The sequence below is a fragment of the Leuciscus leuciscus genome (assembly GCF_965113295.1).
Source record: "Leuciscus leuciscus genome assembly, chromosome: 2".
Lineage (NCBI taxonomy): Eukaryota > Metazoa > Chordata > Actinopteri > Cypriniformes > Leuciscidae > Leuciscus > Leuciscus leuciscus.
The window spans coordinates 58970685-58994825 of NC_138726.1; the positions used below are offsets into that span (position 1 = coordinate 58970685).

At 39.6% G+C, this 24141-nt stretch overlaps 2 long non-coding RNA genes across 5 annotated transcripts; both read right to left on the minus strand.

Annotated features, from left to right (window-relative positions):
• Positions 1-340: 340 nt before the first annotated feature.
• On the minus strand, positions 341-7379 carry LOC309492538. The gene is made up of 6 exons (XR_014203549.1): positions 7365-7379; positions 5898-6799; positions 5556-5651; positions 5033-5071; positions 2910-2940; positions 341-1484 (listed from the first exon to the last, which is right to left on the minus strand). It is a non-coding gene; the product is annotated as an uncharacterized lncRNA (long non-coding RNA).
• A 3589-nt stretch (positions 7380-10968) lies between these two features.
• Positions 10969-23657, minus strand: LOC309492539. 4 transcript variants are annotated; one of them, XR_014203550.1, is made up of 4 exons: positions 21327-23607; positions 20981-21011; positions 19584-20500; positions 10969-11100 (listed from the first exon to the last, which is right to left on the minus strand). It is a non-coding gene; the product is annotated as an uncharacterized lncRNA (long non-coding RNA). The 4 variants fall into 4 exon arrangements; XR_014203551.1 differs by lacking the exon at positions 10969-11100 and adding an exon at positions 23639-23657 and having other exon boundaries at positions 19524-20500; positions 21327-21424; XR_014203552.1 differs by lacking the exon at positions 10969-11100 and having other exon boundaries at positions 19524-20500; positions 21327-21424; positions 22057-23619.
• Between the last annotated feature and the right edge of the window lie 484 nt (positions 23658-24141).

Genomic DNA, 24141 nt, shown 5'->3' on the forward strand with positions numbered 1-24141 from the left:
ATGCTGTAAAAAAAATTATTAATTTAAAATGTAAGATTTTGAGATTAAACTTCACATACACACTCTGGGGACATCAGAGACTTATTTTACATCTTGTGAAAAGGGGCTTAATAGGTCCCCTTTAATGTAAATGTAAAAAGCTGTTGATATCAGACTAATAAGCATGTTTCATCACAGCTGTTTAATGTCCACCAGATGAAGCTCGAGAGCAGGAGAGACGAACTCCACAGCTAACAGAACCTTTCCCAAACATTGTTCTGCTTATGGGAACATTACAATGTCCAGTTTTCTTAATGTTAGTGGAACGTTTTTTTAAGGTTAGAATGATGTTCCTGAAACATTCTTTAAACTTATTTTTTTTATTAACAACTCAACATCTTACAGAGTAAATTCCTCTTCAAAAACATTACTGATTAATATACTAATTAATAATGGAGAACGTTATGATATGCCTTTGTCTAATACAAGTCAGTTATTAAAAAATGTATACAAAAGACCAAAAGCATTTTCAGTAAACCAACCCTTACAACAAGAACAGTTACAAGATTGAATATTGTAAACAAAAATGTGTTTATTTTAACTTCATGTCGCCTTTTAAAAGATGATTTCAAATATCTTCCCATGCTTACTTATAAAAGATCACACAGTTTGGTGAATATGTTGGTGAGATCAGATGTACATTTATTTTGTAATAGATATTTTGGTCTTCTACATCTACATCAGTTGGGAAAGCAAGATTATAGTTTTTATTTTGCATTACATTACAAAACTGTAACATATACAACAAAAAGGGCAATTGAAATGAATGCCTGAAGAATTTCACAAGAAATAAACAGAATCAAAACTCCAGAGCAAGTGGTTCATTAAAAAAGACAAATAGAGTTTATCCAAGGTCATACAGAACACTTTCTGCATGATTTTATACATCATTAAATGCACACATTTGTAAAGATTTCAGTTTAGAGTATTATTGATAATAATACCAGACAGATCAGTTCAATCATTCAACTAATTTGTTAATATATTCTTTGGCATGTTTAATTTCATTCAGATTCTCCTTAAATTGATCCGCTGTTTTTCTCATCTGAGGAATCAATTGTGACTCATTTTGTTGATTGATTCTGCAATGATCAAGATCTAGTAATAGAGTATCGATTCTGCCTTTTAGTTCCTCATGCAGTTTGAGAGGTTTGGCGATTCTCCCCATGTCCGCGGATCTCACTCTTCTCAGTATTTCCTTATTTTGAACAGAATCCACATTCATCTGCTTGAGGTCTTTTAGGGTTTTATTAATTGCTCTCAGATGTTTAATCATTGGGTTGGTTGAAGTCAAACCCAAACGAAGTGTCTCTGCGATTCCTTTTGCTGATTCTGTATTAGTGATGTTGTTCAATTTATCAGTGAGAGTTTGATAATTTCTCTGAAATTCTGAGTTCAGTTCCTTATTGCTTTGTTTCAATTTGTCACAAAGATCTTCAGGTTTCCTGAAATATCAAAACTTTTTCATAAGTAGACAGCACTGGATATTTGTTTTGTCTGTTTTATGGTTTAACAGCCAAATGGCACATATTATATTAACCATTATGCACATTGTAATTGTCATGCTGTACTTTTGCACTATAGCAAACAGCAACACTATCAAACTCGGTAACACTTTATAATAACTGCATGCTATTAATCATTAATTAAGCATTACTAGACGGTTAATTAATCATTTATAAAGCATTAATTGACATTAATAAGCAGCTTATAAATACAGCTATAAATGCTTTATTCTTGTAAAGTATTTTCATACTTTATTAATGATCAATTTATAATTTATAAATTAAGTATTGCATTATTTACAAACCAGTTACATTATTTACCATTATTTACAAACTAGGTGTTGTCATTGATTAATAAGATAACTTAGAAAGTGTAAGTAAATGTAGTAAATTCAGGTAGTTATAAAGCATTTAGTAGTGGTCAGTTCACTATAGTGTGAGCTCATCTAAAGTGAGGACTAGTTATGCTTTGCAAAGCATTTATAAAGGAGATTTAAAGACTCATTGATCTTCTAAACAGAAAAAGGAAACAAACACACACAGCGATACAGAACATAAATATTCAACAGCCTTTAAATCTCCTTTATAAATGCTTTACAAGGCATAACTAGTCCTCACTTTAGATGAGCTCACAAAATAGTTAACTGACCACTACTAAATAAATGCTTTATAACTACCTGAATTAACCCTGAATTACAGTAGAAATACATGTTAATAAAGCATTTATTAACACACTAAGTAACTATTACTATATGTCTGAATAATAATATGTATTTAAACAGTTTATTAATCTTTTACTTACACATTCTAAGTGATCTTATGAACCACTGACAACTCCTAAATAACCGGTTTGTAAATAATGCAATACTTCATTTAGAAATGATAAATTGATCATTAATAAAGTATGAAAATACAATAACAAATCATATATTACTGTATTTATAAACTGCTTATTAATGTCTATTAATGCTTTATAAATGATGAATTAACTGTTTACTAATGCTTAACTAATGATTAATAGCGTGCAGTTATTATAAAGTGTTACCTAAATCTTCACAATAAAGGCTCATTTGTTAACATTAGTTAATTCATTGGCTAATAGAGGCTGTGTTCTAGTTTGTATGTCCTTTTCTTGATTACTTCTCTCCGTCTCAGATGTACATGATTGCTAACATTTTGATTTTCAAAATGTTGAAATTAACTAAGATGAATAAAATGCTGTAATAATAGTTAATGTTAACTAATGTAGTTAATTAATGTTAACAAATGAAACCTTGTTGTAAATGATGTACTCATATTGATAATAATAAGTTGATTATAAAGTTAATAAAGATAAAGTCAAAGCTTTGAACAAGAAATACTTACTGAGACATCTCTTCTGCTCGATTCACTTTACCTGTATCAGACATTAAAGTGTAAATTGCAGGTTAAATTTTTCACGAAGATAATGCAATGTGTTTATTAAACATAAAGATAAGAACCGCCCACCATTGTTTTTTATACCAAAATGCTGAATATAATATGAAAAGTTGGCACTTTTAACAGTGGTTTTAAGCACTCCCGCTCCCTTCCACTAGATGGGGTGTGACGTCATAAGAGGAACTCACTAGTAGAGTTACCGGCTGTTACGTGTTCCGAGGATATGTGTTTGTGTTGTTGTTTTTGCTGTCACTCTCTTCGCTGTCATCTCTCAGGGCGGTGCTGCCGGCCGTCCATCATCATCATCATTACGACGTACACCTGAATTCCTTACTATAAGAGGCTGACGTAGACCGGAAGCGGGAGAGAGAGAAGGAGCTTTGTTTGATTTTCGTTTTGGTTCACGCGGCGGCGTGTCCTGTTTTGTTGTTTTGTTTTGTTGGTTATATTTTGAGTTACCTGGTTATTTTCTCTCAGTGTTGGTTATTTTTGATTTACGTTGGACTTGAGTCCATACGTTTCTTTTTGTATATTGCTTTATAACCGGCCAGGGAGTAGTGAGTAGGATAGTATGTCACGTGACTTCCATTCATGCAACACCTAGGGAAATCCGTGTTAATACATCAGGTAAGGAGCGGGTGCTATTGTTGTATGTTTTTGTTTTTACGTAGTGTAGGTTAGGTAGGGCGTGCTGAGCGCCGTCGACTTTGTTTTGTTTTATTTTCCTGTTGTAGTAGTTTAGTGGGGATGGGAATGTAGTTAGAGTGTGGGTTTTGTTTTGTTTATTTCTTTAATTTAGCCCCGCTCAGGCTCCTACTCCCTGGGTACGGTATTTTGTCTCTCTCTTTTCTGTGCACGCTGGTGCGACAAATAAATATATGCACTTTCATAATTCAAATCCTGGTTTTGTCCTTGTGTCCTTTTTGCACCAGCACCTTAACCACGTTAACCGGGTTAACTAATCCGGGAATTATTTATATTATTTGATGTTGTGTTCCCTCATGCCCTTAGCCATTTTAGGGACGTAACACCGGCATAGTCAATAGTACGCTAGCAGCTGTATTCGCCTCATTCACCTGTCAAAATGGTAAACCGTTGTGTTTGTGCGGTATGTACAAATTCTTCAAAAACAGGGCACAGGGTCCACAATTTCCCCAAGGACAAAAGGTTGATTCGTGCCTGGGTGAGGTTTGTGGCTACCATGCGGGCGGATTTTACTGCTGCCTCTGTGACCAAGTCAGCCGTCATATGCAGCGAGCACTTCACTGACTATGACTTTTATTTATGAGAAATTGATAAAGCGTGGATTGAGGAAGGGTATTACATGACGTTTGAGGCGTCGATGAGACTAGCAATTGGTGCCTGTGCAGTGTGTGCATCTCTACAGCTCTGATTTGGACTGACACCATGTAAGTAAATAATGTCTTCAGTCGTTGTCCCTCCTTGCTATTCAACATGACGGCAAGATTTTGAAAAGACTGGCTTGTTCCCTTATATTATCCGGGTTAAGTTTGCACCAGGCTAGCCTAGACTAGCTCTAACGTAGCTACTCACCAGGACACCAGGCTAACCCTCCACTCATTCTCCTCACACCAAGCATTAATAACTCTTTGAGTGCCATGGGTCCTAGCAAATTCATCCCCTATCTCATGCCTGACCAGTTAAAAATGGTAGGGCTGTGGTCCATAAATAAATTGATGGTTTCCCACATCCTCAGTCATTCTCCAAATAGCCATAATACAGTAAGAATCTAGCAGAGTATGGGTTGCGAGTGCCTCTTATGACGTCATCACCCAGTTACTGTAAAAAACACGCTTTTGAAGAAACCCCAATAAATGTTATTTTAACGCATTTTAAGACAGAAATAATTAAATATATACATATAGAGCACTTTAATTTACACATTAATTGGCTGTGGTGGTTAACCTGCAATTTACACTTTAAGCATTTTCAAAGATTACTCAAATAATTCATAATTAACAATATCTAGTGCTGCGATAGAAGTATTGTAGTATCCTGGAGTAACCACTAGGTGTCATGTTTGTATTACAAGTGTTGTGTGTTCTGACCTGAAGAGCACCATGATCCCATGTCTGTTGCTGTAACTGCTGCAAACAGAAGTAAAGTGATAACTTTAACTCAATGTATGCCATAGTCTGATATATAGTGAATATACTACAAGTATGTCATGATTTTGTGTATTTATTGAAGTTCACAATGTCACATTCTTTGTTCTGTATTCCTGCAAGGATAAATGCATAAAATATTTTCACTCCTTGTACACTTGTGTCGATGACAACGCCTATCTCACGACCAATTTGTACGAGTGTGTACGAGGTGGCTAATTCATACGATTGGGAAACTCATAAACATATGTACGATTTAGTAAAAATCGTACAAATTCGTACGAGTGAGGTTGTGTGAATTGGTACAATTATCCACTTCGTAAAATTCATACGAATTGCTGTAAAATCAGGTTGGTCAATGACATGACAATAAAGTAAAGGAAATCTCATCAATGTTAGAAAATTAAAGATTTTCAATTTAATTCATCCATGATGCCAAGATAAAAACCATGAAATGGAGACTCACGCTGGATTGAAGGATGATGTCAAACACTGTGATCAGAGACACTGCTTGATAAGGTCACCAGTCTGTGTGTGTGTGTGTTCAGATCTGTCAAACACACTGAGAAAAATCACCATGAGAAAAACATCTACAATTCAAAAGTTATCAATCTTTAGTTCACCTGCTGAATTAAATGAATTCATGCACAAAATTGAGTCAGATTTAGTCAGTTTCAATGAAGTTGCATAATTTGTAAAAACAACTCTAGTGAAATAAATAAACAACTAAAATATATATCCATCTGTGTGTAATAGGAATATGATCATAATTTGCTATAAATAAAGAAGTATGAATATTCTTGCCCACCTGGAGTGAGTGAAGAGCGTCTGAAGAGGGATTCGCTCTGACTGAAATACTGCTCATATTTATATGCTCCGTTTATTTTCCCAAGAGTTTCGTTTCAAAATGAGTTTACAAGGAACAACAGACTTAGACATCTCTATATTGTTCTACTATTGCGGAACTATCCAGTTCCTCTTTTGCCTTCAGGTGGTTGTCTGGAAACTGTTTATTTTCTCTTTCACTTCATGGCAAGTTTTCCAGCAAACTCCTTCAGTGTGTCCTGAAATATCCTGGTAGTTTTTCTTATTATATTGATGCATATCAGTGTGTCTGATCTGATCTTGTTTTGTTGTTGTTGCAAGTCAAGTCTTGTCACCTTTATATAGAGCTTTTTACAAAGCCGCTTTACAGTAATAACAGGAAATTAATGCAACAATGGTTGTTTGGTGGCCTGAGAACGCACACTTTTAAACAGGTTTCAAAGTGCAAGTTTTTGAAAACCATAACGTTATTATCTCTGAGTAAACTTCAAAACATGAATCTGTGAAAATGGTGACGCCATGCACATGCATATTACGTGTTTAGTCTCTATCTGGCCTGTGCATTTGAATGCACAAATAGGGCCTATATATTATATAAGGTGTTTTATTGAACAATGCCCTCATTGGGAGTTGACCTGTGAGGGAAGCATCCGTTGTTAGCGTTACGCGACGACAAGAAGACCCCAGCACTGGGCCTTGGGCGAGGAACCAAGGTTTCTTCCACATGACTAAGGTACGTAAGCATCGCCGCATGACCTTGATCATGCAAAACGGATTCCCGCTTGGAGAAAACCCCTTGGTCCTGAGCCACCACTGTAGAGGTCTCATGTACAGGAGGCCAAAAGTGATTACGTTGGACACAGCTGCCATGAGACCCAACAGTCTCTAAAACTGTTTCACAATGAGTGACTGGCCTAGCTTTACCCCATTCACAGCTGAGAGAATCGATGATATACGAGCAGGGGACAGTTGTGCCTGCATCGTCGTCGAATCCCAAACCACGCCTAGAAAAGTGGTCCTCTGAGACAGGAGGAGCAAACTCTTCTTGACGTTGAGCCTCAACCCCAACTTTCTTATGTGAGACAGAACGACAGCTCGATGCCGAACTGCCATTACATCGTCGATGTAATTCAACAAGCGAATGCCCTGGAGTCTCATGGAGCCAGAGCTACATCCACGCATTTCGTGAAAGTGAGGGTTGATAAACCTAGGCCGAAGGGAAGAACCCGATACTAGTATGCTTCGCCCCTGAAAGCGAACCTCAGGAACTTCCTGTGATGAGAATGGATGGCTACATGGAAGTACGCGTCTATCGTCACAAACCAGTCCTTGGAACGAATCTGTGACACGATCTGTTTGAGTGTAAGCATCTTGAACCTGAGTCTCTGAACCCTGCGGTTTAGTTGGTGCAGGTCTAGAATAGGACGCAACCCCCATCCTATTTTGGAACAATAAAGTAACAGCTGTAAAACCCTGACTCCCTGCTGGGAGGAGAAACCCTTTATATAGCCTCCTTTCGTAGAAGAGTCTGTACTTCTTGCTTCACAACCAGAGCCTGCTCAGTGTCCACCACCACCATAGGGAGGACCCCTAGAAATCTGGGCGGTCGAGAACCAAACTGAATTCTGTAACCCTTTTCTATTGTGAGCAGGACCCAGCGAGATATATTTGGCAGTAGCTTCCACGCTGCCAGAAAATCTACTAAGGGAACCAGTATCTCGAGACTTTGGTCGAGCAGCCACTTTAACGGTGAACCGGCAGGGAACAACCAGCCTACTGATTTGGCCTTCTCCTTTGGCCGCGCATTCTGGCCCGAAGAGACAAATCTGTTGCAAATTTCAGCTGGCCACTCGATATTTAGTTTAACGACAGCATGAGTCACAACCTCCATAAGCTCCTCATAAGCAGGGGTATGAGGTGGTGAATCCTCAAAATCCCCTGCATCAATGCTTACAACATCCAGATTCTCAGAACTGGATAATTATAGCACTGGTACCTCGCCTCGGGGAGAAGAAACCGCATTGCGTGCTTGGGCATGCTCAACTCCCAAACAAGCTACACACAGTTTGCGTGTGTCCCCACTGAAGTCAGAAGCTAGCACGGCCTGTTTTCAGGTGTGCTTTATAGTTTCCTGGTCTGTGATGTCACCCACCTATGATGTCTCATCACACCATTGGACTGATTCTACACGTGCTTCATGATGTAGCTCAAGTTTCCTTAAAAAGGGAAGTTAATTTGACCTCATTTACCTCACTGTTTTCTGATAAAAGAAAACCTCTGCTGTAATGTGAGAGTTTTTAGCCCTGAAAGCAGCAGATGTACAGTAGAAAATTCCAGAATATGTAAACTTCTATAATTCAGAATTCACTGCTTTCAAAGACTGCACATTTTCTGCATGATTTTATACATCATTACATGCATACATTTGTAAAGATTTCGTGGTCTGCTTTGACTGTATTATTGATAATAATACCTGACAGATCAGTTCAATCATTTCTAAACAGATTTTTTACTTATTTGTTAATATATTCTTTGGCACTTTTAGTTTCATTCAGTCTCCTGAAATTCAGCAGCTGTTTCTCTCATCTGATAATACATTTCAGAGTTTCTGATTTGATTTATTCTGCTTGTGTCTCTTTTGCTGAAAATATGATACTGTAATGATCGAGATCAACTGATAGAGATGGGATTGTGTCAGTTAGATGTTCAACCAGTTTGAGAGTTTTGCCAATTCTTGCGGTTTTCACAGATCTCACTCTTGTCAGCATTTCCTTATTTTGAATAGAATCCACCTTCTTCATCTGCTGAAGCTCTTTTGTGTAATTAATTGTACTCAGATGTTGAATCATTGGGATGGTTCTGTTATGGACATGTTTTATGATCTTCAAAAGAGTCTTGATCATGTTAGATGCTTCACCTGTTCCTCCAGCCATTCCCAATGTTAAAATTGATAAGGCCCGACGTGTTAGCCATCCCTAAATGCTCTCTGTAGTTTTCTTCTGCATGGATTCAAGTTCATCAGTGATGTCATTCAGCTCCTTTATTTTATCAATGATTGTTTGATGATTTCTGCCAAATTCTGAGTTCAGTCCCTTAATGCTTTGTTTCAATTTGAAACAAATCAAATCACAGAGCTTCTTCAGCCTGAGCTTCTTGCCTAACCAGCCTGAGCTTCACGTCATGCCTGCCCAGCCTGAGCCCTCAGCCAAGATGGCCGCCGGCTCACCGCTTGAGCCCTCAGCCAAGATAGCCACGCCGATACCTGTTCCTGTTCCCTGTTCTGTTCCTAGACCTGTTCCTGCCCCAAGGACTGTCCATGTTCCCAGACCTGTTCTAGTCCCCGTTCCAGAGTCTCGTCCTGCCGAGACCACCCGTCCAGAGTCTCGTCCCGCCGAGACCTCCCGTCCAGAGTCTCGTCCCGCCGAGACCGCCCGTCCAGAGTCTCGTCCCGCAGAGACCGCCTTTCCAGAGTCTCGTCCCACCGAGACCGCCCTTCCAGAGTCTCGTCCCACCGAGACCACCCTTCCTGAGTCTTCTGTCGCCGAGCCCGAATCTGTCCCCGAGCCTGAATCTGTCCCCGAGCCTGAATCTGTCCCCGAGCCTGAATCTGTCCCCGAGCCTGGATCTGTTCCTGAGCCTGGATCTGTTCCTGAGCCTGAATCTGTCTCCGCCTCCAACCTCCGCGACCAAGACTCTACCTCGGCCCGTCAATCCAGCAGCTCAACCTTGGCTCCTACCTCCCTCATCTCCACCGTGGCCCATCGGTCCACCAGCTCCACCCGGGCTCCCTCGTCCCTCCGGCTCAGCCTTGGTCGTTCGTCGGCCTGCCCTCACCTTGGGACTACACTCCTCTGGCTGCGCCTCGTCCCTTCGTCTCTCTGGCTCCGTTGGGCTCCTCACTCCCTCCAGCTCCGCCTTGGTCCTCTGTCGCTCCGGCTCCACCGTGGCCTTCTGGGTCCCCACCTGCGCCTCGGTTGCCAGAGCCGTCGGCATCGCCATGTCCCTTGGGATCCTCATCATCGTCCTGGCTCGTCGGCTCTCTGGCTCCATCCGGGTCTCCTCTCCCACCTGCTCTGCCCCCGTCAGTCGGCCCCCTTGAGTCGTCAGCCCTGCCTCCACCATGGCTCCTCCCTCCGTCGGCTCCGCCCTGACCGCCTGTACAGCCTGCTCTGCCCTGGAAGATCAGGAAGATCAGGCCTTTCCTAACGGAGCATGAAACACAACTTCTTGTCCAGGCCCTGGTCATTTCTAGGCTTGACTAATGCAATGCTCTTCTGGCTGGACTTCCATCATGTGCATCTAAACCTCTACAAAAGTTTCAGAACACCGCAGCTCATCTCGTCTTCAACGAGCCCAAAAGGGTCCACGTCATTCCTCTGTTCATCTCTCTGCGCTGGCTACCCCTCGCTGCTCGCATCAAGTTCAAGGCATTGACGCTTGCTTACAGATCTACCACAGGCTCAGCTCCCTCCTACTTTCACTCGCTCCTACGAGTCTACATCCCTACCAGACACCTACGATCGGTCAACGAGCGACGTCTCGTGGTTCCATCACAGAAAGCCACAAAATCACTTTCCAGAACATTCTCATTCACAGTTCCATGCTGGTGGAATGCTCTCCCCAGCCTCACCCGGAATGCAGAATCCCTGACAGCATTCAAAAGACAACTTAAAACTCATCTCTTCCGTGAGCACTTAACCTCTTAAAAAAAAAAAAAATCCTTTCCTTTTCCCTTAATCCTCCCTTGTCTGGCTTTTGCTACTCTGAGCAATGCCTGCACTTTGTATTTTGAGCACTTCTTGCGTTATTTTTGCCTCTTCACGATGACTTGCTTAATTTAGTCCTAATTTGTAAGTGGCTTTGGATAAAAGTGTCTGCTAAATGACTAAATCTAAATCTAAATCTAAACCAACCCTTACAACAAGAACAGTTACAAGATTGTATATATTGTAAACAAAAATGGGTTTATTTTAACTTCATGTCGCCTTTTAAAAGATGATTTCAAATACCTTCCCATGCTTACTTATAAAAGATCACACAATTTGGTGAATATGTTGGTGAGATCAGATGTACATTTATTTTGTAATAGATATTTTGGTCTTCTACATCTACATCAATTGGGAAAGCATGATTATAGTTTTTATTTTACATTACATTACAAAACAGTAACATATCAAAATGAATGCCTGTCAATTTTGACAAAATCAATGTAAAAAAAAAAAAAGAAAAGAAAGAAAAAAAGAAAGTACATTTGACCTCATTTTCGTCACTATTTTCTGATAAGAGAAAACCTCTGCTGTAATGTGAGAGTTTCTAGCCCTGAAATCATCAGATCTACGGTAGACAATCCCAGAATATGTAAACTTCTACAATTCAGAATTCACTGCTTTCAAAGACTGAACACTTTCTGCAGGATTGTATTAGTTGGCACTTTAAATTTAATTCAGACTGTTCTTAAATTGAGCAGCTTTGTCTCTCATCGTCTGAATACATTTCAAAGTTTCTTCTGCTTTTGCACCTGTGATTTTGTTATCATCAAGCTTTTGTAATAGATCATCGATTGCGCCGTTTAGTTGCTTATACAATTTGAGAGTTTTGTCAATTCTCTCCATTTTTGCAGAACTCACTCTTTTCAATATTGCCTTTTTTTGATCAGAATCCTCCGGAAGCTCTTTTATGGTCTTATAAGTTTTACTCAGACGTTGAATATTTGGGTAGATTGTTTTCAGGAAATCATCTGTGATCTTCTTAGTTTGACTTCGGCTGTAAGTCAAATCCAGGTCCTTTATTTTAGTAATGAGAGTTTGATTTTTGAAAAGTGACTTCAGTCCCTCAAAGCTTTCTTGCAATTCCCTGAAATATCAAAACATTTTTCATAAGTAGAAAGCTGTGGATATTTGTTTTGTCTGTTTTATGGTTTAACAGCCAAATGGCATATATTATATTAACCATTATGCACATTGTAATTGTCATGCTGTACTTTTGCACTATAGCAAACTAACAACACTATAAAACACCACAATAAAGGCTCCTTTGTTAACATTAGTTAATTCATTGGCTAATAGAGGCTGTGTTCTTTGTATGTCCTTCTCTTGATAACTTCTCTCCGTCTCAGATGTACATCATTGCTAACGTTACACCAGTGTCCTTTACTGGCAGAACCTGCGCTAGTTCAACTCACTGAACTAGAATCATTTGTTTTATGCATCGTTCATGCTTGGGGTGTTGAAAAAACTATATAAAAAAAAAATGCACTGATAAAAGTTATGATAATAATAGAATGATCTATGTAAAAACAGTCGGCTTAAAGTATCTACAAGTATTATATTATTATCTCATAAGTTAAGTCATATATAGAGTTGTGTGTGTGTAAATGAAATGTGATTTGCTGTGATGTCACAATCATGTTCTGTTGTGGTTTAAGGAGCTGCTGAATACAGTATAAGTTACACTGTCCATATAAACTTCCCTCGCCCACTTGACGAGGAACTATTCATTTTAAAAATGTTGTAGTTACAGCTGCAGTCGATAGTTTTTCCTCTTTGTCGCCATCTCTGTTTGAAATCTGCAATTGCAGTTATTCGCGGAATTATCAACTTTACGTGGGTTGTGTCTTGGCACGGCACAGCGCGGATGAATCCAGTGTTTTGAGGAGAAAGTGGCTGTCAGTCGCCGCGCCGGTGTGGATACTGTCATTCACAATCACAGGTTCTACTTTTTGGAAATATGACCAACATAAGAATTTTCACTGGAAAATGTCGTTTGAACAAGTAACATCCACTTTTGTTCTGACCAACTAAGGGTTAGCTTTTTTCTGTAGCCACGCATTTTACAACGGGTGAATGAGTACTATAGGTTCGGGCCGAACTCCCCCCAGACAGCATGCCACATATGCATTAAACTTTACTCCCTCTAATTGTATGTAAGTGTGAACTTGTGAATAAAATGTAAATGTGAGGAAGGGGGAAAAAAGTTTTCCAGCAAACTCCTTCAGTGTGTCCTGAAATATCCTGGTAGTTTATTGTATTGCATTGATGAATATCAGTTTGTCTGATCTGGTTCCTGGTTTTAGTGTTGTCTCAGATCTTTTTTTTTTTTCAGTTCAGCATTTTCTTTATAATTTATGCAACTTATTGTGATACTAATGCAAAGCATTATATTATAAACACTCAAGAAGCTGCAGTCATTGCAGGCACATGGTCTAAATCTAAATGTTGCGCTCAAAACATGTATAGTTCTGCTGCATGACTTAAGGAGCAGACTTAGCATCATCATGCTCAAATGTTCTACTGATCATTAACAGCTTGACTAATTTGCTGGCTAGTATCTTATAATATATATATACTGTATCTTATATCTTATAATATATATTAATCTTATAATATATATATATATATACTATTATACTATTGAATAAATAAAATCTGGTCAAGTATCAATATTGAATCACTCAGTCACTCAAAACAACTTAATTTGATGATGTTGAAGTTATGTGAACAAATTATGTTTGTGTTACTTTTGATTCATGTGGATTTCATGTTTGATTAAATTATGTAAATCCAAAACTTTCAGTGAGTATCAGAGTAACGTTCTTTACAGATCCACAACTAAACATGCAACTTGGTAAACTGCTAAAAGGAGGAAGACAAATATTGAGCGCAATTTTTCGTTTGTGAAACCTGTTGAGAACTTCATCGAGTCAAAGCGCACATCGCAGACTGTGTAAAACAAGGCGGCCGAGAAACAGCGCCGCGAAATGTGCAGAAAATGCAATAGTTAATTTTTGTGCTCTTTAATAATACACTTTAATAATTTTTGTGCTCTTTAATAATACACTTTAATAATTTTTGTGCTCTTTAACCCCTTAACTGTCACCGTCCCGTATACGGGACGCCTACGTTTACGTCACTATATTACAATTAAATCCTAATTTAATCATGACAAACTATATATTGTTGGAAAGGTCTAAGACTCCTTAATAGATATTTCAGCACTGTTTTTTGTTACAATTTATGCAGGAACAGTAATAGATGAATTTATGACAAGAGTGCACCTCAAAAAATCGACATCATAACAGGAGTTCTGGCGTTTGTCACAAAAAGTCAACGAACACACTTTTAATAATTGAAACTTTGGTTTTCATGCTAAAAGTTCATAATAAAACATTTAATCTAGTATTTGTCAATAAAAAAATATAAAATAACATTATCTTCTAAAAAGTATGACATGTATATTATCCTCTAAAATATGATATTATATTTTTTATCGCCTTTTTTTATTACATTACATATTTTAGTAGTTATCATAAATTAGGTATCATTTGAAAGCTTACGATCTCAGAATTCATCCTGTGAAAACTGTTTTGAAATTGGACATTGTGTTACCATAGAAACGGTACTCTAAATTATTTTATCAGGCTCCTCCCCTTTTGGGCATCATTATGTTTCATAATTTATGATAAAAATATTTTCTAATCTTGACAAAACACATATTGTCAGAAAGGTCTGAGTCTCAAGGTTCCATATTTTGTGACAGAAGTGATATTTGGACAGAAATTTATGAATTTGTTATGTTAGAATGCATACAGTTAAATTCAATGGAATTCAATGACACCCGGTGGCTATTTTCGGTAATACGCCTAAACAAAATCTCATGGGAACTTCAATTTTTGTGATATCAACTTCAAATTTGGAACACAACTTGGTTAGATATATGGCTTTCATTTTATAGTAATTTTTTTGTAAAACATATTTTGTAAAATATATATTTTATATAAAATAAAAATATAAAATAAATTATATTTGATTTAATGTAAATTTAAACTTCCATAACTTTTTCATACTTAAATTTTTTGAAGTGCTTTCACTTCAGCAATAATCTGCTATTTTTCCCCTTTAAAACAAGACCAAACTTAGGTCTATACTCCAAAGCATTCTTGAATTACAACCATTTAAGCTTGAATAGTGCATTTTAATGTACATTTTCAAAAAGGGGGGTGACAGCAAAGGGGTTAATAATACTGTTACGGTCACCAGCTGGAGTGCCCTTGAGAGCCACCAGAGGGCACTCCACATAAGACTATTATCACTCACAAACTACATTTCCCATAACTCACTGCTCGGACTCATCATCACTTATCACTGATCACATTCACCTGTACCTCATTCACTGATTGCATTCACCTGTGTCACATCATCCTGTTAGTCTCAGTCTATTTATACCATGCTTATGGTGCGTTCACACCAAACGCGAATATGCGTCTGGCGCGAGTGATTTCAATGTTAAGTCAATGGTAAGACGCGTTTACGCGCGTCTGGAGGTCTTGCGGCGCGAATGAGGCGTTTAGCGCGGCGCGGTAGACGCGAATTCGCCTCATTCGCGCGAATTGAGCGTTTGGTTACGCGCGAAATTTATTAGTGCTATTTGTGCATTCACGCGTTTGACGCGAATTCGCGTCTGCCGCCCGAGTTGAAAAATCTGAACTTCTGCGTCAATTCGCGCCGCATTAACCAATCAGAAGCCTGCTTGCTGCTGTCACGTGGTGAAGTGACAGTTTACAATGTTATTTTATGTTTGGCCTCAATAAATTATTTTGTAATATGACTAAAATGCACAACAAAGCAAATCTTTCACATAAAAACTCGATTTCAATATATGAGAGATACTCATTTTGTATTGAATGCTATTTATTCCATATCTATTCTAGATTATAATGAAACATTATTATTCTAATGTAAAGACAACAAACACAATTTAGTGTATAAAAACAAAAATCACAGGACAGGTTTCACCTTTGGAGGCTGACTCCATTTATTATCAAAACAAAAATAAATGACAGATTAGGTGGGTGCGGGCGAGGGTGAACCTCGCGCCGGGCTGTAGAGCGCGGGCTCGTCAGGCAGCGACCACTCGAGGCCGAGGCCTTACGGCCTACGCGGTCCTCGTCAGCGTCCTCACCGTTAGGTCCACCAAACCTAGCTCCTGGAGCAAATTGTGAAACTCCTGAAACCCTCCGGAGGGTCTGGTGGACCCGAGTACAGCGACGATGATCCCTACGCCGCTGTTCTGCTCTCCAGAGCAAATACAGAGCGGCGACTCTCTCGATAAATGACCGATCAATAACAGACATCTTGTAAAAAGATGGCCGCCAACGGGGTTCGAAACTTTCGCCTCTGACGCGCGTGACGTGCGTAAATTTCGCTTCAAACTTATTTCGCTCTTGACGCGCGAATGCACACAAAGTGGTCACGCGTATAACTAGACGCGGCAGGCGCGAATTTTGACGCAGATTCGCGTTTGGTGTGAACTCAGCATTATTCAGTCACTCACCGCAAAGTCTTGTTAAGTGTTACACTGCATTTCTGAGCGTTTCCCTGGTTTTCTTGTTTCTTGGTTTTTGATATCTTGCCCTGTTCCCTGGATTACTCTCTTGCCTCTGGTCCCTGCCTGTTTGTTTGTTTTGTTCCTGAGCCGGTGTCTGTTCCTGTGCCATGGCCGCCTGAAGGGTCGTCTCCGCCCTGGCCGCCTGAAGGGTCGTCTCCGCCCTGGCCGCCTGAAGGGTCGTCTCCGCCCTGGCCGCCTGAAGGGCCGCCTGCACAGCCTGCTCCGCCCTGGCCGCCTGCACAGCCTGCTCCGCCTGCTCCGCCCTGGTCGCCTGCACAGCCTGCTCCGCCCTGGTCGCCTGCACAGCCTACTCCGCCCTGGTCGCCTGCACAGCCTGCTCCGCCCTGGTCGCTTGCACAGCCTGCTCCGCCCTGGTCGCCTGCACAGCCTGCTCCGCCCTGGTCGCTTGCACAGCCTGCTCCGCCCTGGCCTTCCGCCCTGCCGGAGTCTTCAGGTCCTCTTCCGCTGCACGGGCCTGGCCCTCCATCCCGCCCCCGGGTCCGCCTCCGCTCCACCTCCCTCCTGGACAGTTTTAGGAGCGTCTGGAATCCGCTCCTTAAAGGGGGGGCTATGTAACGGTCACCAGCTGGAGTGCCCTTGAGAGCCACCAGAGGGCACTCCACATAAGACTATTATCACTCACAAACTACATTTCCCATAACTCACTACTCGGACTCATCACTTATCACTGATCACATTCACCTGTGTCACATCATCCTGTTAGTCTCAGTCTATTTATACTATGTTTATTCAGTCACTCACCGCGAAGTCTTGTTAAGTGTTACACTGCATTTCTGAGCGTTTCCCTGGTTTTCTTGTTTCTTGGTTTTTGATATCTTGCCCTGTTCCCTGGATTACTCTCTTGCCTCTGGTCCCTGCCTGTTTGTTTGTTTTGTTTCTTTCTTTGTTTTGACTGCCTGCCTGTGTATGACCCTAGCCTGTACATTGGATTACGCCTCTGGATTTCCCCAGCCAATAAAGCTGCATTTGGATCTAACCTTCGTGTCTTGGAGCAGTTCGTGACAAATACACAATGCTCTTTGTGCATTGTGTATTATCAAGTTCAAAGCTTCATAAAAAAAAAAATATATATATATATATTCTAAAGTAAAAATAACCTAAAATGAGTAATTTGTTAGAGGAGTAGCTCTACTATAATGGGCTCATGCCCATTTTAACGCACCCTCTGAGGCGGCTGAGAAACAGCACCATTAATTGGGCTGAAGGCGCATTAAGCGGTTATTTGTGCATTGTGTATAATGTCAAGTTCAAGGATTCAGTTTCACAGTAATAATTGCTCAAAATTTGGATTTCGTTAGAATAGTAGCTCTACTATAATGGGCTCATGTCCACTTCAACGCACCCTCTGAGGCGGCCGAGAAACAGCACCGATGGGCAGAAAATGCAATAGGAGGCTTATTGTGCAGTGTGTAAAGTGCCATGTTCAAAGCTTCCTTAAAAAAATAATTCTACAGCAAAAAGTGCTTGGAGTTTATATAGTATTTTATGAGATGAGAAAAACGCGAAAAATAGAAAAACCGCACGGCCCCTAAGTTGAGCGTCAATAAGAAGCCAGCTAACGCGGAAGTTCACGTCATTTAAGGTGGAACAGATCAATGAGAAGCTGCGAATAAGAAGCTGGATTCAGCCTCGTAGATTTCACTGAATCCGATGAACTGCCGCATCCAGTACCTTGTTGTTCATGGCAGAGGACTATGTCAGGTTAAAGGCCAATTTATACTTCTGCGTCGAGTGTACGCCGTAGTGTACGTCGTAGGCCACGCTGTCGTAGCATTTATACTTCTGCGTTGTGTCTGTGTTGCTCTGCAGTTACACCGCCGAAACGCTAGTTGGCAGGGGCGGGTTTTAATGTCCCACTGTGTTTAGATTCCTCGCGGCTGTTTTGAGTTTAGGCTACTAAGCGACTGAAAGAGAGCGGATCATGTTGGAGTTGGAGCTTATCGAGACGGAAAAACAGTTAATTTTAGTGAAATTACTATAACTAAAAGGCAGAAACGAGAGAAGGCGTCGGAGGAGATGGTACGTGCGAACCTGTTGACGGTTGAACCGAATTGAAAAATGACGGGCGGTGAAGAAGAACACCCCGGAAATGCGTAGAGGAAATGCAATGCTACCAAGCCGACCAATCACAGATCTTGCGGTCCGCGTCGTCGCGACGTGTAGTTACATTTTTGAAGAGGTACGTGTCAGGTTACGGCGAAGGGTATGATACAAGTCTATGCGTATGCTACGCCGTACCTACTGCGCGCACACCCGACGCAGAAGTATAAACTGGCCTTAAGCTTGAGGTCGTGGTACACTGAGAACATGCGGTCGAGCTCTGCTATTTCAAAACACTGTGTTTAGACTGGACAAAGACTATAGAGCGTCCATTATAGTCAGTGATACTACACTGGATGCGGCGCGACGCTACACAACAAAACCCCGACAGTAAACCGATGCCACACTGACGTACTCAGAGCTCTTGTGCTAGTTCTGCTACGAAGGACAAATGGATTTGCGATGGTCTGTCATGTCCAGTGTAGACAGCTGTCTCGTCCAGTGTAAACACAGTGTAACAGCTTCAGGAGTTCAGATTCTGGTGTGCTGATATTTGTGTGCAGCCCAACTCACCCATCCTTCACACACATTCACCGACATTACATTCACTGCATGTGCAACTGTCAAAACCCACAAATGGCATATTACTTAACAATTAGTTAATAGTCATGTGCCTCAACAAGTAAAGTCATAACATAATGTTACATTTGCAAATCATTAGTTAATGATTAATTAAAGCAGACAACTGGAAGTTGAAGTAAATTGCGTTGACCAATTGTGGTAATTAACACATTCATTTACACTTTTAGTTAATAAAATATGTAATTAAGAAATTAATTTATGCTTATAAAACGCTATCTCACGACCAATTCGTACGAGTGATTAAAAAACCATCACGTGGGTTTAGACAAATCGTACGAATTCGTATTCGTATGAATTTGTACGAATTAGTACGATTTGTCTAAACCCACGTGATGGTTTGGTTTAGGGGCGGGGACAGGGTTCCGTCATTCGTACGAATTCATACTAATTAGCCAACTTGTAAAATTCGTACGAATTGTCGTGAGATCGGGTTAAAAAGATCACACAGTTTGGTGAATATGTTGGTGAGATCAGATGTACATTTATTTTGTAAAATATATTTTGGTCTTCTACATCTGGGAAATCATGATTATAGTTTTTATTTTACATTACTTTACAAAACAATAACATATACAACAAAAACGGCAATTAAAATGAATGCCTGAATAATTTCAAGAAATAAACAGAATCAAAACTCCAGAGTAAGTGGTTCATTTACAAAGAGAAATAGAGTTTATCCAAGGTCATACAGAACCAGAAAAACAACATGCAAACAGTTGCTCATCAAAAATGAAATCTTTCAAAAACCAGTAATTTTACAAACTCAATGTAAAAAAGAAAGAAAGTACATTTGACCTCATTTTCGTCACTATTTTCTGATAAGAGAAAAGCTCTGCTGTAATGTGAGAGTTTCTAGCCCTGAAATCATCATATCTACAGTAGACAATCCCAGAATATGTAAACTTCTATAATTCAGAATTCACTGCTTTCAAAGACTGAACACTTTCTGCAGGATTTTATACATCATTAAATGCACACGTTTAACTATTTCAGTTTGACCAGACAGATCAGTTCAATCATTCAACTAATTTGTTAATACATTCAATGGCATGTTTAATTTCATTCAGATTCTCCTGAAATTGATCAGCTGTTTTTCTCATCTGAGGAATCAATTGTGACTCATTTTGTTGATTGATTCTGCAATGATCAAGATCTAGTAATAGAGTATCGATTCTGCCTCTTAGTTCCTCATGCGGTTTGAGAGGTTTGGCGATTCTCCCCATGTCCGCGGATCTCACTCTTCTCAGTATTTCATTATTTTGAACAGAATCCTTCTTCATCTGCTGAATCTCTTTTACTGTGTTATTAATTACTCTCAGATGTTTAATCATTGGGTTGGTTGAAGTCAAACCCAAACTCAGTATGTCTGCGATTCCTTTTGCTGATTCTGTTTTAGTGATGTTGTTCAATTTATCAGTGAGAGTTTGATGATTTTTCTGAAATTCTGTGTTCAGTCCCTCAATGCTTTCTTGCAATTCCTTACAAAGATCTTCAGGTTTCCTGAAATATCAAAACATTTTTCATAAGTAGACAGCACTGGATATTTGTTTTGTCTTTTTTATGGTTTAACAGCCAAATGGCACATATTATATTAACCATTATGCACATTGTAAGTGTCATGCTGTACTTTTGCACTATAGCAAACTAACAACACTATAAAACTCCACAATAAAGGCTCCTTTGATAACATTAGTTAATTCATTGGCAAATAGAGGCTGTGTTCTAGTTTTTATGTCCTTCTCTTGTTTTAAGTAAAAACTCACTTCATTTTGATTTATTTATTTTGTTGTTGAGAAAACAAGATATAATTTCTTATGTCATTTAATTCTCTAGTAAATGCTTCTTGGTATAATCATTTTTAGATATTTGAACTGGAAACAAAAGAAAAATATTGAGTAAGAAAATGTTTGTTTTTTGTTTTTTTTGCAGTGTATAAAGTTAATAAAGATAAAGTTAAAGCTTTGAACAAGAAACACTTACTGAGACATCTCGTCTGCTCGATTCACTTCACCTGTATCAGACATTAAGCATTTTCACAGATTACTCTAATAATTCATAACTAACAATAGTGCTGCAATAGAAGTATGTAATAATTGTGTTTGTATTTATTGTAGTTGAATGTCACTTTCTTTCTTTCTATATATATATATATATATATATATATATAAAACATATTTCACTGCTTGTACACTTGTGCCAACGACATGACAATAAAGTAAAGGCAATCTCATCAATGTTAGAAAATTTAAGAATTTCAATTTAATTAATCCATGATGCCAAGATAAAAACCATGACTCAGAAACTGCTAAATGAAATGGAGACTCACGCTGGACTGAAGGATGATGTCAAACACTGTGATCAGAGACACTGCTTGATAAGGTCACCAGTCTGTGTGTGTGTGTGTGTTCAGATCTGTCAAACACACTGAGAAAAATCACCATGAGAAAAACATCTACAATTCAAAAGTTATCAATCTTTATTTCACCTGCTGAAGCAACAAGAAGAAACAAGCAACGGCACACCTACTGTACATGAGCCAATGAGCCTTCATCACACATCATCTCACACCCTGATGAAGGCTCATTGGCTCATGTACAGTAGGTGTGCCGTTGCTTGTTACTTGTTTTTAAAATCTAAGCCATGAAAGAATAAAGGTTTTTTATATTTTCTAAAATTACTCGAGTGCCTTGGATTGTTTTTTCTGAAGAGTGGAACCATCCCTAAACCCAAAGAGCACCGAGATACTGAAGTTACACAGCACTTCTTTATTTAAAACCACACACTGTCTGTACGCTTTCAAAATCATTAATCAGTGTTCTTTCCAAATCATTTGTTGTTTTTGAAAAGATCCTATTAGTTTATCTTTTTTAATTAAAATGTTTATTTTGAACTAATCAATTAACTAAATTAATTCATGCAGTTTTATTGAAGTCACATCATTTCTAAAAACTACACTAGTGAAATAAATAAACAACTAAAATATATAACCATCTGTGTGTAATAGGAATATAATGATAATTTGCTATAAATAAAGAAGTATGCATATTCTTGCCCACCTGGAGTGAGTGAAGAGCGTCTGAAGAGGGATTCGCTCTGACTGAAATACTGCTCATATTTATATGATCCGTTTATTTTCCCAAGAGTTTCATTTCAAAATGAGTTTACAAGGAACAACAGACTTAGACATCTCTATATTGTTCTACTATTGCGGAACTATCCAGTTCCTCTTTTGCCTTTGGGTGATTCTCTGGAAACTGTTTATTTTCTCTTTCACTTCATGCCAAGTTTTCCCAGAAACACTGCTTTTCCAGCAAACTCCTTCAGTGTGTCCTGAAATATCCTGGTAGTTGTTCTTATTATACTGATGAATATCAGTGTGTCTGATCTGATCTTGTTTTGTTGTTGTTGCAAGTCAAGTCTTGTCACCTTTATTTATATAGAGCTTTTTACAAAGCCGCTTTACAGTAATAACAGGGAATTAATGCAACAATGATTGTTTGGTGGCCTGAGAACGCACACTTTTAAACAGGTTTCATCAAAGTGCAAGATTTTGAAAACGATACCATTATCATCTCTGAGTAAACTTCAAAACGTGAATCTGTGAAAATGGTGACGCCATGCACATGCATATTACGTGTTTAGTCTCTATCTGGCCTGTGCGTTTGAATGCACAAATAGGGCCTATATATTATATAAGGGGTTTTATTGAACAATGCCCTCATTGGGAGTTGACCTGTGAGGGAAGCATCCGTTGTTAGCGTTACGCGACCACAAGAAGACCCCAGCACTGGGCCTTGGGCGAGGAACCAAGGTTTCTTCTACATGACTAAGGCACGTCATCATCGCCGCATGACCTTGATCATGCAAAACGGATTTCCGCTTGGAGAAAACCCCTTGGTCCTGAGCCACCACTGCAGGGGTCTCATGTACAGGAGGCCAAAAGTGATTACGTTGGACGCAGCTGCCATGAGACCCATAAAGACAATAAAGTAACGGCTGTAAAACCCTGACTCCTGGCTGGGAGGAGAAACCCTTTCTATAGCCTCCTTTTGTAGAAGAGTCTGTACTTCTTGCTCCAGAACCAGAGCCTGCTCAGTGTCCACCAGCACTATAGGGAGGACCCCTAGAAATCTGGGCGGTCGAGAACCGAACTGAATTCTGTAACCCTCTTCTATTGTGAGCAGGACCCAGCGAGATATATTTGGCAGTAGCTTCCACGCTGCCATAAAATCTACTAAGGGAACCAGTATCTCGAGACTGGCCTCTGGTTTTGGTCGAGCTGGCACTTTAACGGTGAACCGGCAGGGAACAACCAGCCTACTGATTTGGCCGTCTCCTTTGTGGCCCGAAGAGACAAATCTGTTGCAAATTTCGGCTGGCCACTCGATATTTAGTTTAGCGACAGCATGAGTCACAACCTCCATAAGCTCCTCATAAGCAGGGGTATGAGGTGGTGAATCCTCAAAATCCCCTGCATCAGTGCTTACAACATCCAGATTCTCAGAACTGGATAATTATAGCACTGGTACCTCGCCTCGGGGAGAAGAAACCGCAGTGTGCTTGGGCATGCTCAACTCCCAAACAAGCTACACACAGTTTGCGTGTGTCCCCACACTGCTAAATGAAATGGAGACTCACGCTGGACTGAAGGATGATGTCAAACACTGTGATCAGAGACACTGCTTGATAAGGTCACCAGTCTGTGTGTGTGTGTGTTCAGATCTGTCAAACATACTGAGAAAAATCACCATGAGAAAAACATCTACAATTCAAAAGTTATCAATCTTTATTTCACCTGCTGAATTAAAACCACATATAGACTGTACGGTTTCAAAATCATTAAAGTCCCTGTAAAGGCAATTCTACAAAAAAATTCTAAACACATTATAAGTGCTAGAAATGTATTGCTAAAACATATTACAAAGACTGAGAACTGTGAAGTACTAAATTGTGGAGTTAGACCGTTAAACAGTTTTTCACCATTGCTGTGAGCCGGATTTTTTGGGCGGGGCTAAAACGGGGGATTGATGACGCACTGCGACCCCCTGAGCTTGATTGGGCCCCTACTTGATGACGCACGGAGTCACTAAGCCTATCGCCGCTCAATCGCGAGTTACTATGGACAGCCTACAGTTTGCTAG